The sequence below is a fragment of the Thermobia domestica genome, chromosome 7 (genome assembly GCF_964235325.1).
Source record: "Thermobia domestica chromosome 7, izTheDome1.hap1.1, whole genome shotgun sequence".
Taxonomy (NCBI): domain Eukaryota; kingdom Metazoa; phylum Arthropoda; class Insecta; order Zygentoma; family Lepismatidae; genus Thermobia; species Thermobia domestica.
Window position 1 is genome coordinate 11,989,599 of NC_137460.1, and position 13,573 is coordinate 12,003,171.

At 35.3% G+C, this 13,573-nt stretch overlaps 1 protein-coding gene and 1 long non-coding RNA gene across 2 annotated transcripts in view; one reads left to right on the forward strand and one right to left on the reverse strand.

Moving 5' to 3' along the window:
- LOC145689855 (carboxypeptidase B-like) overlaps nucleotides 1–13,573 on the reverse strand; it is a 107,069-nt gene that overhangs the window by 85,677 nt on the left and 7,819 nt on the right. The window lies entirely within an intron of this gene.
- LOC145688827 (uncharacterized) lies at nucleotides 2,350–7,883 on the forward strand. Its single transcript, XR_014131995.1, has 3 exons — nucleotides 2,350–2,506; nucleotides 3,664–3,803; nucleotides 7,667–7,883. It is a non-coding gene; the product is annotated as an uncharacterized LOC145688827 (long non-coding RNA).

Consider the following 13,573-nt stretch of genomic DNA (forward strand, 5'->3'; position numbering starts at 1 on the left):
GTTATACAACCTTTCGTCAAACAGTGTTAGAAACAACCAGGAAAACTAACATTGAGTTACAAATATTCAGATCATGTCTTGTCCCCTCCCTACTTTTAACGTCCAATCGCCGCCACTGATGTAAAGAATATCCTATAGAGAATGCAACTTTTAAAATGCCCGGTATTTCTGTTCTAGTAGGTTCGCAGCACTGAACTTTACACGATTTTCAGTTTTTAGTAGTCACGGAGATCCGAATCAAGGATGTTATAAAATAGAGGATCTGCCCATACAACAAAATCGTGAAGCCATACGTCACAGCTTCGCCACACCTACTCTGCCCACTCCAAGCCACTAAGATCGCAATGTTTTGAGCCAACAATCATGGCGGAAACGAGAGTAGCCAATCAGACGATGCTCGGTTGTTTTTTTGGCTTCATTGAGTTCATATGTTGAAGATACGTATGGGCAGATCCTCTATTTTATAACATCCTTGATCCGAATAGCGTATGATCGTCATTTGTTTCCTGTACAGATAGAAATGGAACGCTTCACGACGGAACAGGGTGTTGTTATAACATGAACTTATTACAAATGAGGTGAACTGTTCGCAAACTCTGTAGAATATTTGATCAACGTACTGCACCAAATAAATCGACTGTGATCAGACTGATTGCTAAATTTGAGAAAACCGATTCGGTCGTGAACATTAAATCTTGTAATAAGTTTTCACTATGACAACACGCTGTTTCGCCGTGAAGCGCTTTGTTTCTATCCATACAAAAAAACAGAAGACGATCATGGCGCTATTCGGCGCTCTGTGACTACAAAGACAACAGATGGAAATCGTGTAACGTTCAGTGTTGCCAACTTACTAGAACAGAAACGGCTGACATTTCATAAGTTGTGTTCTTTATGGGATACCCTTTATATATTATTGTGGTAATACAGATTTACTGAAGACAGGGCCGGATTAAAGGGGGGCCTTAGGGGGCCTCCAGGTGGACGGGAGCCTCCACTCTGATCAAAATCTCAACTGACTGTCTAAAAAGAATTATACAAGGTACAATTATAACATCAACATAAAATAAAATATGATCAAAAATATGAAACATATTCCCTTAACTTTCCTACTTTACTTTCACAGAAATGTATTAGGTGAATTCAACAGAGGCCACATACCTAGGTATTTTGTCTAGACCCGGACCGGGATCAATTCGGCCCTGCCTGAAAAGTATTGAAGGTAGTGAAAAAATATGTGGAAAGTAGCGTACCATAAAGGATCATTTGTTCACAATTCTTCCGTTTTTCGAATTTGAAATATAGTGACCCCAATTAAACATGATTTTCACCTATAGGATACAAGGGACCAAAGATTTGGGCGGAACAACTCCAATATACCTAAAATACGGACTCCTACACGACCCATCAAGGACGCTGATCCTGAGGGGCTGGGGTCGGTCCCCCCAAAGCTCATGTGCCCCCCTGATTGTATTTATGAATATACAATATTTGGCATAATTTCAGTGCAATTTGTCTTAAAATCCTCATATATATACCTTCTGCATTTGAATGCCCCCCCTCCCAATTTACAGAGAAATCGGTGACCTTGCCACCCAACAGATTCTAAATGAATAAATTGACTCATGTATGCACGTATCTCATACCACCATTCCTATTAAAAAAAAAAAAAATAGTCATTGTGGAAATATCTTCCAGTGCCATTATGGGACGCTGTAGCTAGTTATCCATCGCTTGAAACGAGATGATACAAACAGAGGTTCATATGGAAACACAAACAACACCCAAAATCACTAGGGCTTAGACACTGAGGGCGAGTGCAGCCTTCGTCAAAAGTTGACAAGATAATTCGGATGTGTTGTCTAAGAGATGAGCCGAGACAAGAAATAAGGTTTTCTAGTCTCGTCTCAAAGAATTTTTCCAATTCATTAGCCTATGCAGTAATATTGACATTCCTGTAACCGTACAGCAAGAGTTACCCGTAGGATTCTTTCAAAGAGGGAAGCGGTGTGCAAAAGATAGACATACAAATGTAATTTCCAATGCATACACACATACACTCTTAAAAATTCAGGTGGTTTCGCAGAAAATTCACCGTAAAGTTTACAGGTCTTTTACCAGAATTGACATTTCAGGTGAAATTTCAGTAAATTTTGAACAGTGTATCCAACATTTGACAAAAGCTCTTTCGAGTTGGTTGAAGTTGTTATCATATTTCGAATAATAGAATGAGTATTAAGTTATACGAAAGAAATAACTTTCAAAGATGTTTTTCATTATTTCTTCTGGTTTAATCGTAAAATAATTTGAAGAATTATTAAATAGTTTTAGCTTTATATTGAGTGGTTGCAGACACTGTCGTAAGATACTATTATGACAAATGAAAGTTATTTCCGCAACTGCAGCATTTAAGAAAAAAAATCTCACCAGTAATGGGATTGTTCGTGTTGTGTGTATTCCAACGTTAGAAACTGTTGATCACACGTTTTCTTCATTTACATTATAGGTGTAGGTGAGTACATTTATTACTATTATTTTAAGTATATTTATAAGGTTCTTATTGCTTATATTTTACGGATTGGAGTTCAAGTTTCTTTTAGTATTTCATGATCATATTCTGTGTGAAGTTTTAGCCGGTGAAGCACCTTGGTTTTTTTTGCATCCAAAGTTTGATCCCACGTTCAGTGTATAAATAGTGCACTGACGTTGAAGTCACATATTATGCAACATCCCATAAGGAAAAGTACGTTCGGAACTGTTCTAGTGCAAGTAGTAATGTGTGCCGTCAATTTAAGTGCAAGAAAAAAATTGGACCTTTGTGCCGTATAGTAGATCCAGTATTTTCAGACCTAGAAACGTTAAAATTTTATTATTTATCAAGAAATTCACTGTCACTACCTTAGAAATTGTTTCTTGGTGCGCATTCACTTTAAGAGGACCTCATCGTTTGTTTGTAAATACTGCGTCCGGATATATGCTATAAAACTGCAGTAACCTGTGCTTGGTGGCCACTAAACGCACGAATGCCATGTAATAGAGTCAGGACAGGGCAGCCCGAGCGGTAGCAAGGGGTGCGTGCGTAGGTAGCAGGCGTGTCAGCGATGGTAGGTATTCGCGTAAACAAGGATGTCGTTGAAAGCACTTAGATAAATTAGGTTAGTTTCTTAACACGTGATTACTTACCTTTACGATTTGTACAATGCACTTAGGAAACTATAAACAACTAACTGGTTTGTGGTAGAGGACTTGAATTCCTCTGATAACCTTTCATGTGCTCACTTTTCTCACATCATTAACACATTTGAATATACGTATAATTGTTTCTACATTTCTTTATTTTCAATGTTTTCCTACGTTGGTCATATTTTCTGCTCAATTTCAATAATACGTACCGGTCCACAAAATATAATAACTCTTTTCTTCATAATACAAATTCTTATAACACTCAAAATCGAAATCGAACACAGAGTTGCCATTTTTGAATACGCCGAACTAATTTCCTCATTATACCCTAATGTCTCATGTCAGCATGCATCCACTGAAAATAGTACCAACAGCACGCAGATTTTCACGTCTGAAAATATTACATTAAACTATCTAGCGTGAATTTTTTAAAAAATACTATGTCTTTCCTTTAAAATTTACGTATTTTTCATATTTCAGGTCCTACTCTCACGCACTTAACTCGAAATTCTCTTTGGATGCTTCGTTATACATTTTAACCAGCTAATGAAAATAGTGGAGATCGGAATATGACTTCGCTTTCGTGCCTTTCGCTAACAGTTGATTGTTAGGGAAAAAAGGTAAGTAAGAAGGCCAGGGGAATTAAGGTTACAAATTTCACAGTAGCCCTGTAAACATACTTTTTTTGTAAGAAGTTTTCAATTTAATACACTGCTTTGCTGAACATTCAAAATTTACCGGACATATTAATCAGCATATTGAGTTGCTGGCTAAGACACACCAATTTCATTTGCTTTATACAATAATTGTTGCTTTTTATAGTTATCGTTGTTATTTAGCAAGAGTTAAACTCTCTTTATGTAAAGTGTTTCATGCTTATTTTCAATGTTCCAATGTATAGTTATCTCATAAATTTTGCATGGCACAACTTATCAATAAATAATTACTCTTCAATTCTTATTCTTAAACTTAATATAAGCTTAATTTATTGCATGGTAGTGTTCATTTTGAATAAAACTCTTGAACTTTAACAAATAATTTTCTATGATATATGAAATACGGAATTTTTTAAAAATATGCTTGTCTTTAGGTATTTATAAAGGAATAATTTTTAAAATCATGAAATACTGAAAATTTCAAATAATATGGAAAGATTGGCAATTTATCCATAAAAATGAATACATTATTTAAAATATTTACAGCTCATACTGAACTGAACTACATCTTTGATAACTTTTTTTTCTTTCCTTATTATGAAACAATGTATGGTGTGGCTCCTTGACAGTTGTTACCATTTGCTCTGCGTCAACATAAAACCTCGGTTTACTAATTGCTACATTATGATCCTCTTGTCTTCATTACGGTCTGTACGCTGTAAGTTAAAATCATTCCTAATGCTGTAGCGATATTTTCTTACATTCATTATTATTATTATTATTATTATTATTATTATTATTATTATTATTATTATTATTATTATTATTATTATTTTGCTCACCAAACACCACACATTCATACCATATATTAATGATATACTTATTTATGCACTTATTCAAGGGTTTCATTATAAACAACTTTTCGCTGAAGAGAGTTAATATGTGCCAAAATATTAGATGAGGCAAGCATCAAAGTCCATTATTTTTAACTATCATCTATCTTGATTCTACAGTATAGCGTTGCTTAGTGCGTTTATATAATTGACCCTGATTCAGTAGTGAGATGTTTCGCTTTTATAAGAACGATGTCTTAACATTAGTAGATCCCACTTCAAATTTTTAAGATTAGAAGAAATAAATATTGCAGGAAGTTGATATATATATATATATATATATATATATATGTGTGTGTGTGTGTGTGTGTGTGTGTGTTTGTGTGTGTAACGTAAAACAAAAATAAATTGTAATATTAAAACAGAGCTTCCGGGTAGCCGAATAATCAGCGCGCGTGCCTTCTGCAGAATACGTATGCAATAATTTATCCATACTTCTGCCTATAATTTTATGAAATAAAACGAAGTCGTTTGCTGATATTTGAACAAAGGAGTCAACAAATAAATAAAAGTAAGTGAAATGAAATCTTTGAGTTTTACATCCCATGGTTATGCCGGCTAGGCTAAAGAAGACGGTGATGAGGAGAAATGAAAGAAATTGTGGAATGAAGAAAGTGGGAGAAAACGGGAGAACTCCGAGAAAACCCACCCACACGGTGTTTGTCTAACAGAAAACTCACTTTCCGCGAGCTGGGATCGATCCAAGGACCCCACGCACTAGATGTGAACGCTCTGCCACTGAGCCACCGCGGTACCCTAAAGCAATTAAGACTACAAACTAACCAATCACATTTTTTTAATCAGTAGGTTGAGCTTATTAAGTTGTTCCAGGTTCAGTTTAGTAAGTTATTGCATCGAAATTGAACTAATGTGATGTGAAAATAAACCTGTGTTGTACCATTCAATCCATAGACTTTATAGTTGAAGTTCCAGATAACAATTATTCATAATGTACATGTATTAACAGAGTTCTTCATAGATATGACAAAAAGGCCTATAGCCACTAAGGTCAAAGAGTATTCCAGATTCGATAAAGAGGATGATGAGATACTTTCAGATTTGTCACAACATCTTCATGCGTTCAAACACAGGTCAATGATTATTAAAGTGCTACACAGAACAAATTCGTTCATTAAGAGGAATGTTTATGAATAGTTTTGTACAAGAATGAACAACCTAGTTTGAATCTCGACAAAGGCCACTTGAACAACAAACGAGTTAAAATAATCAAATGTCATCTGGAGCACAAACTTTAAAGTCTGAAGATTGTATGGTACAAAACAGGTTTATTTTCACACAACATTATTTGCGGACATATTTATAATTTTGTTGCAAAAACTCACCTTAACTAAATCTGCAACAACTTATTAAAAATTAGCTTACAGGCTAAAGAGGGTGTAGTTAGTGTTTTATTTTTATTTATTTTGTTATATTACCAGCTAACAACTTAGTCTAAAAAAAAATATAGACTCACAGGTGTATGGATATTTTACCAGCATATGGATAAATGTATAGGGAATGTTATTGTATAGGAATTCGAGTTAATATTTTGTGTAAAACAACTGTTAAAAGTATGATAAAATATGAAGTATTAGTTTTTGGAGACTTATGGCAAGGCAATTAGCAATAGAAAATATACTGAATGCATCACGTTATTCATAAGAGGAAGATTAAAATATTAAGAAAAGTTTCATAATGGGAGTTTTGTAAATGTGTTCGTTTTATTAAAACGAAAGAAGAAAGGAATTTAAAGCTTTTGTTGCTGATAATATTAAGTTATTTATACATATTTCTATCATTGGAAGGAACGTCTTCATTTTGATATCTCTGTACTTCAAGGGTGGATAATATGTTAAGTGGTTGGTGTTTTAATGAAGACGGGAGTTCCTATCGAAAATTTCGGCATTTACTATATGACTGACGTATACAAGATTAGTTCCAGTTAATAACGATTCTCTCTTGTTGCGTGTTCCAGTGACGCAAGCATACACCAAGTAAAGTGGCTTCACAACGTTTGTCGGAGTAAAATTACTCATGGGTAGCTACTTGGCCATAAGACCTAAGTTTCCACATCTTGTGTCGAACACTTACGGTGAATAGAACCTGATACACTGTGAGCGGGGCGATGGATGATTACATTTCCACAGAACAATCTACTTAAACGCTCTACAGTTCTGGAGGCCAAAATGTGAGGTCGTCCTCGCTGCTTTTGTGTTCAGGAACGTCGCACCACTTTTCCTTTTCACTGCAACAAGTGACGCCTTTTTTTTTTTTTTTTTTTTTTTCAAGAGCTTAAGTATCCTGAACCAGTTACACATTAGATGTGGCATGCAACCATCTCAGCACGTTGGACGTTCGTGAAATGCACAGTTTTACTCATTCGGTTCTCTCACTCATTTAGTACGATAATGAACGTTGTCCATATCTATTATTCCAGACATATATGGTTTCCCTTTGTAACTGAAAAACACATTTCTTGTGTTTGATACCACTATTAGGTGAAATCTGTAATACTGATGATAATACACTATTTCTCAGTACCTTTTATGGTGCGAAATCGTTAATCGTTTTCCACAAATCCAAATCGGTTTTCAAGACTTCTATTTATCTTAATCCACAGTTCTTATGCCAGCTTCACGGATGTGAAATAGTGCAAAATGAGAATGGTTAGTGTTCATCAAAGCTTAAGTAAATTTATAGAATAGTTAATGCAAATGTATATGAATAATTCATAGTATTGTTTATGAAACAGAGAAGAGTTTGTCTTAAAAAATCGTACAGGAAAGGAAAATGTAATGATATGATGATAAAAGAAACACGATTTAGCATGATATTGCGCTCAGAGTTACATAACTCAATTTACAGCTTGAAAGAAATAAAAATATGTTTTGCCTATTTTCTCCTGCTTCGAAATATATTTGTTTCTGATTTCAGGTGTTTTGTTGGAATTAATCCAGAAATTGAATTAATCCGCGGAAAGCGAGAGAAGATACAGCAATATGATACTTCTAAGGATTTTCCGTAGCAAATTTTTGACTTCCATGAAAGAACTCACTGCCAGTTTATAAACAGAATATTGACTAGACTGATCATTTCTTTTTTATTTCATGTACTATCATTTGAGAATTAAATATGATGAGAGATTTAAAAATATATTGTTTTTATTTGTTTTTACTAAGTCCTGTTAGTTTGTTCAAATCTTTTTTTTTTTTTTTTTCTTTTCAGTAGCGTCATTTCAGACTTTGCCAGGTAGGAGTAAATTTGTCCATCAACATAAGAGTTTTATGTTTTGAATTAGTATTTTAGTATACAATTTATTGAAGAGCATATGATTCTCAAATCCAGGAGGACAATTATCCTCCTTGCCCTTCCCAAATGACTCCCTATTTCTTTCTCCCTGAAAACCTTCTTCTGATCTCTGTACATGTAGACTTAACTCTGGTTGTATTACTGTTACAAAGAAAAAGTGTCGTGAATACATACACGTTTTTGTATACAAACTACTGTATATTTCTGAATGCAAGACTAGGTATTTTGCCGCAATTTTGTGAAAGAAAATATGGAGTCGTCTTGCTTTTGCGACATATCATGTAGAGTTTTTCTTTACTGAATAGAATCACGAGATTCCATTAAACGATAATTTTACCCATTTCCTTGCCTATCGCTTTAGTCTTCAATGTTTGCAGATTTACTGCAGAGGCATCATGTGGGAAGGGCAGGGACAATTGCACCCCACTTAGCACTTAGTTTGAGAAATACATGCTTTTTAATAAATTGTGTACTAATATTCTAATGAAAAAAACTTGAAACTCTTACGTCAGTGAACAATATTGTTCCTCCTGCCAAAACCTGAAATAACGCTATTGATCCAGTGGACCCTTCTAATGAGAAAGAGTAAGTTTCTATTTGATTTGATTTTAGTGTAGTTTTGAAAATATGTCTAGTATGTGCTATAGATGTATTTGTGTAATCCTTTGTTAAAAATATGGTGGTTCGTCTTAGTAATTATGTGTGAATTTGCAGGAGGAAATACAATTTAAAGTAATCCTAACATACTTGTGAAAAAGTGCACTTGAAAATATTCTTACTTGTAACTCTATCAGTAATAGTCACAATAATTGATTATTTATTAATATTATTTTTTCCCCTTTTCACTGTAAAATTGTTTTCTTGAAGTGCTTTCTTGAATTTGATGTTGAAAAATCTCAACTGAAGTTTATAAGAATTTAAGCGATTAAGTCATCTTGCGTCGTACTTAACTACTCTGATGCACTTTTTTTTTTTTGCCAGATAATAGTTACACAATCTTTATACATCGTAGCTGCTCCGATAAGTTGGCAAACTTGACGAGGAAGAATGTGTCTTAAGGCCATCAGTGTAATTGGGCTCTTAAGTAGTACCGATAAAAATATTTCTTTGTTAAATGAACACGGCAATAACTTCAAAGCTTGTTGAAGAGTACCGCAAATAAATACATTAAATCATCACTGTGCAAAATACTCTCATGCTCATTTGTTGCTCTAAACTAAACACGAAATCACATAAAAATATCTAGTTTTTAACCATAATGATTTCCACCTCAATTTGTGAGGCAGTTTCAAATGCCTGTGGAAAACAGATGTCCAACGTTTTGGTGAATTTACGGAACTTTCCAGGAGAAGTTTCTGTAAATTGTTAAATGAAATTCATGCAACATATCCGTTGAAATATCTGTACATTTTTGTGTGAAATATCTAGCACTTTAGGTTATGTATATGCTATAATTCCCGTAAATTCTATAACGCACAAAGAGTGAAAAAGTGACCAACTGGACAGAGAATCGACCCCGGGACTTCCGACATACCGTGTCGATGCGTTGACCACTATGCCATCCAGTCCGTCTCCCAGAAAATTCACTCACTCTCGAGGTCGATGCTCTACACTCAGACCATGGGTTGTACCAGAGAACCACTGCTGTGCTCGGACAGTGCCTGTGTCCGTACATTGAGTACCTATGACGGTTGATTTCGTAAAGATGTTAATGAAAGAGGAAACAACATATTTTTAACACACCAGTTCCTCTGTAGATGTGAATTCTATAATGCATAAAGAATGAAAAATTGACCCACTAGACCAAGACTCAAACCCGGGATCTCCGGCATGTCGCGCCGATGCTTTAACCACTATGCTACCCCGTCCGCCTCCGAGAAAAGCCACTCACTCTCGAGATCGGTGGTTCCCACTCGGACTCGTATAACCCACGTGCTTCGAGTGGAGAGCACTGCCCTCGAGAGTGAGTGGCTGTTATGGAAGACGGACTGGGTGGTATAATGGTTAACGCATCGACACGGTATGCCAGAGGTCCCGGGTCCGAGCCGGTCCCGTCGGTTATTTTTTCACTGTTTGTGGGGTATATAATTCACATCTACATAGGATCTGGTATGTTAAAAAAATGATTGTTTCCTCTTTCATTAATATCTACACTCCGGCAAAATTACTACAAAATTTCCGTTAAAATATTTGAAAGTCCAGGTGAAATTCATGGAATTATTCCGGTGAAATTACTGTAAATGTTTCAGTAAAATATCTGCAGGTAAGGTGAAATTCATGGAATTATCCAGGTGAAGTTACTGCAAATTTTCCGGTGAAATATCTAAAGCTCAGGTGAAATTCCTAGAATATTCCGGTGAAATTATTGCAAAATTTCCGGTGAAAATATGGCATCCCCGATTGCCATATATTTCACCGTAAAAATTCCGGTATTTTTTTAAGAGTGTACATATATATTAATTTATATATATTATTAAAAATTTGCGTATTCTCTCTTTCTTTCTTTCGTTTTAATTTCTTTTCTTTAATTCATTTTTTATATTTCTTTTCTTTTCTTTTGAAGCCACAAATGTGCAGTTTCCTACTTGCAATTGCAACAATATGACCTTTAAAAGAAAGAGAAATACATTTATACTTTTTTTTTTTTTTTTTTTTTTTTTGCAGAAGGATGGAGAAAGTTATATAACGCGGAAATCCGCAATAGATACTCGTTACCAGCTGTAGTGTCATACTTATAATCATAAGTCCATGTATAAGGTGGTGGCATGGTGTTAGAAAGGAGGCTATAGGGAAAATTGCATAGCTTCGAGTTTGTTGCCTTATGAATGTTTGGAGTTTCCACAATTGACTCAAAATCTAAAGGACTTTCCCACTGATCTAGAGGTTAGGATGCTCCCCTTTCATACACGGGACCCGAGGCATTCGCAGTGGCGGATCTAGAAGGTAAAAACTGAGGGGGAGGGAAGCAGCCAGAACCCAGACTCATAGGTACACCATGAGTTTACTATAAACCTTTAAAAATATATAAATAATAGCTTAAATTATTTTTGTCAGTGAAAAAACTGGGGAGCATCGGGCTAGATACGCCACTGGCCAGGGCGGAAAGCATTCTTGAAAGCATTACAATCGTTCATATTCCACCTCAAACAGTAGGTTCACTTCTCATATAGCGTCGGAGCTGATAAGAAACCTTACACTTCGATTATGCAATAAAGGAGGTACTCTGTCAATTTACAATGATATACTGATAGCTTCATTGTCACATTGTCGTTGTAAAATTGCAAGTATTGTTTGAATATTAAATTATCATTATTTGAATATGAAACTTATTCCTTACATTACACCTAGTTTTTGTTAACGATATGTTTAGTGACAGCACTTTTGACAACGTATCATTGCACAGGGTGGTTCAAAAGTGTGGAAAGACCCAAATAAAATCCAAACCGTTCAGAATTGGGAAAAAAAGGAAAGAAGTGATGATAACAGACAAGGGGAAAAATCTTTTAAGACATATGGCACCATTGGCCACCATCTTGAAATCTGCCATCTTGAAAATTTTAGTCCTATTTGATGTACCACACGATAGGATTCCCATTTATAAAAGTTACCGCCATTTCAAGATGGCGGCCGATGGTGCCATATGTCTCAAAAATTTTCTCCTTCGTCTATTATCATCACTTTTTTTTAAATCTAATTCTGAACGGTTTGGATTTTGAGTGTTTCCACACTTTTGGACCACCCTGTAGTTTGGTTTAAAATCTTGTATATAGTCTGTACCTTTTTAACATTAACCTTCTACTGGAAAGATAAAGCGATAAAATTTCCGTTCTAGTCCTTTGTTCCTTGCTGTATAGGCTTGTGAAGAAACCGCCACTGTCATTGGTTCCTGAATATGTGTATCTGTTCATAGTTTTTGTCTGTTGTGATGTAACTTGGTGGTAAATTTGGGTAGTATTTTTACAGTTGTTGGTTGAAGTGAGCTCTAACTTGGTGGCTTTATGGATTGGATGGATTAAAGTTGAGCTATTTTCTATTTGAGGCAGTGGGGCTATTTGAGATATGTACCTACAGCTTAACGTGGAGTTCGAACTACATAAGCTTCTCCGGGAATCGAACCCAAGTCTGCTACGCCGAAGGCACGTACGTAACCATAAAGCCACGACGGAGCTCTTAGGTGGCTTTATGTACACTCATGTCCAAAATTATTGTCGCATGTCTATAAATATGTTGTTGTAAGAATATAATTTGATAACGAATTCGCCAGGAATTTCTTATAATGTTAGTATGTATATAATTGGCAAAGACATGTATGTGGCAAATTTCATGTCAACTGAGCAGTAAATAAGAACAGTAAAACGAAAATAAAACTTTCTTGTCTATTTAGCAATATTTTGTTTTACTCATTCTAATTTTCGTATTTATAATTCTTTTCCTATGAAATTCACCACAAATATACATTTCCCTATTATACCATAGTATCAGTGTTAAAAGTACCCTGCAAAATCATTATCAAATTATATTCTTACAAGAAGACAGTTATAGGTATGCAACAATCATTTTGGACATGAGTGTACCTAGTACTGGTAACCCTTATTGCGCACGATTGAAAATTTGCCCCGGGGGGAATTTCCCCCAGGTCATTTACTGAAACTATCACTGTGGACGAGTCCTTGCTCTGTTTGGCTGATTTCTGATTGACTAGTTATTAATCTGGATGGCGTATACTGATGTTCAGGTAATTTTCATGATGAATGTCACTCATTTTTTTTCCTGGAAAGCCACCGCTTTTGTAAATCATTGTAGAATTTCCCTTACTGCTTAAGAGTCTTCATCCCCGCGAAATTAAAATATCGCTAATTTTACACTAATTATGTAATATCTTCAAATAGATAAAAGATAATCGAAATGTGGAACAGAGCGCCCTAGACAATATTATTTTACATGAGAAACGGTTATCACGACTCACTTATCTGCTTTCGATTTCGAGCCATTTTGAAAATCGGCAATTTATTTTCGCGTTTATAAACAGCTGAAAACGAAAAGCCGCTAGGTGACTTGTGATAACGGTACCTCACGCAAAATAATATTGTCTAGGGCGCTCTTGTTCCATATTTCAATTATCTTTTATCTATTTGAAGATATCACATAATTACTGTAAAATTAGCGGTATTTTAATTTCGCCGGGATGAAGACTCTTAATCGGTTCTATCATGTACAGGCACGTCAAACTCGTGGACCGCGGACCACATGCGGTTTTGTATTCATTTTTCTGCGGCGCTCGGTTTATCCCAAGAAAGTAACAAAAATATACAAATTTACTTATTTACAAAATTGGAATGGTTTATTTGTATGCTCAACGGGTGATGTGCTGTCTAACACATTCCTGAGTCTTGCAGCAACATTAGAGCAGTCCTGCACGAGCTTTTCTCACTTATGAAAAGAGTTCCCACTAAAGATGGGGTGCCACGTTAGAAGAACTTGTAGCTGTCATAAAAAAAAAAAAAAAAATCTTGAAACCCTACCATATTTCAC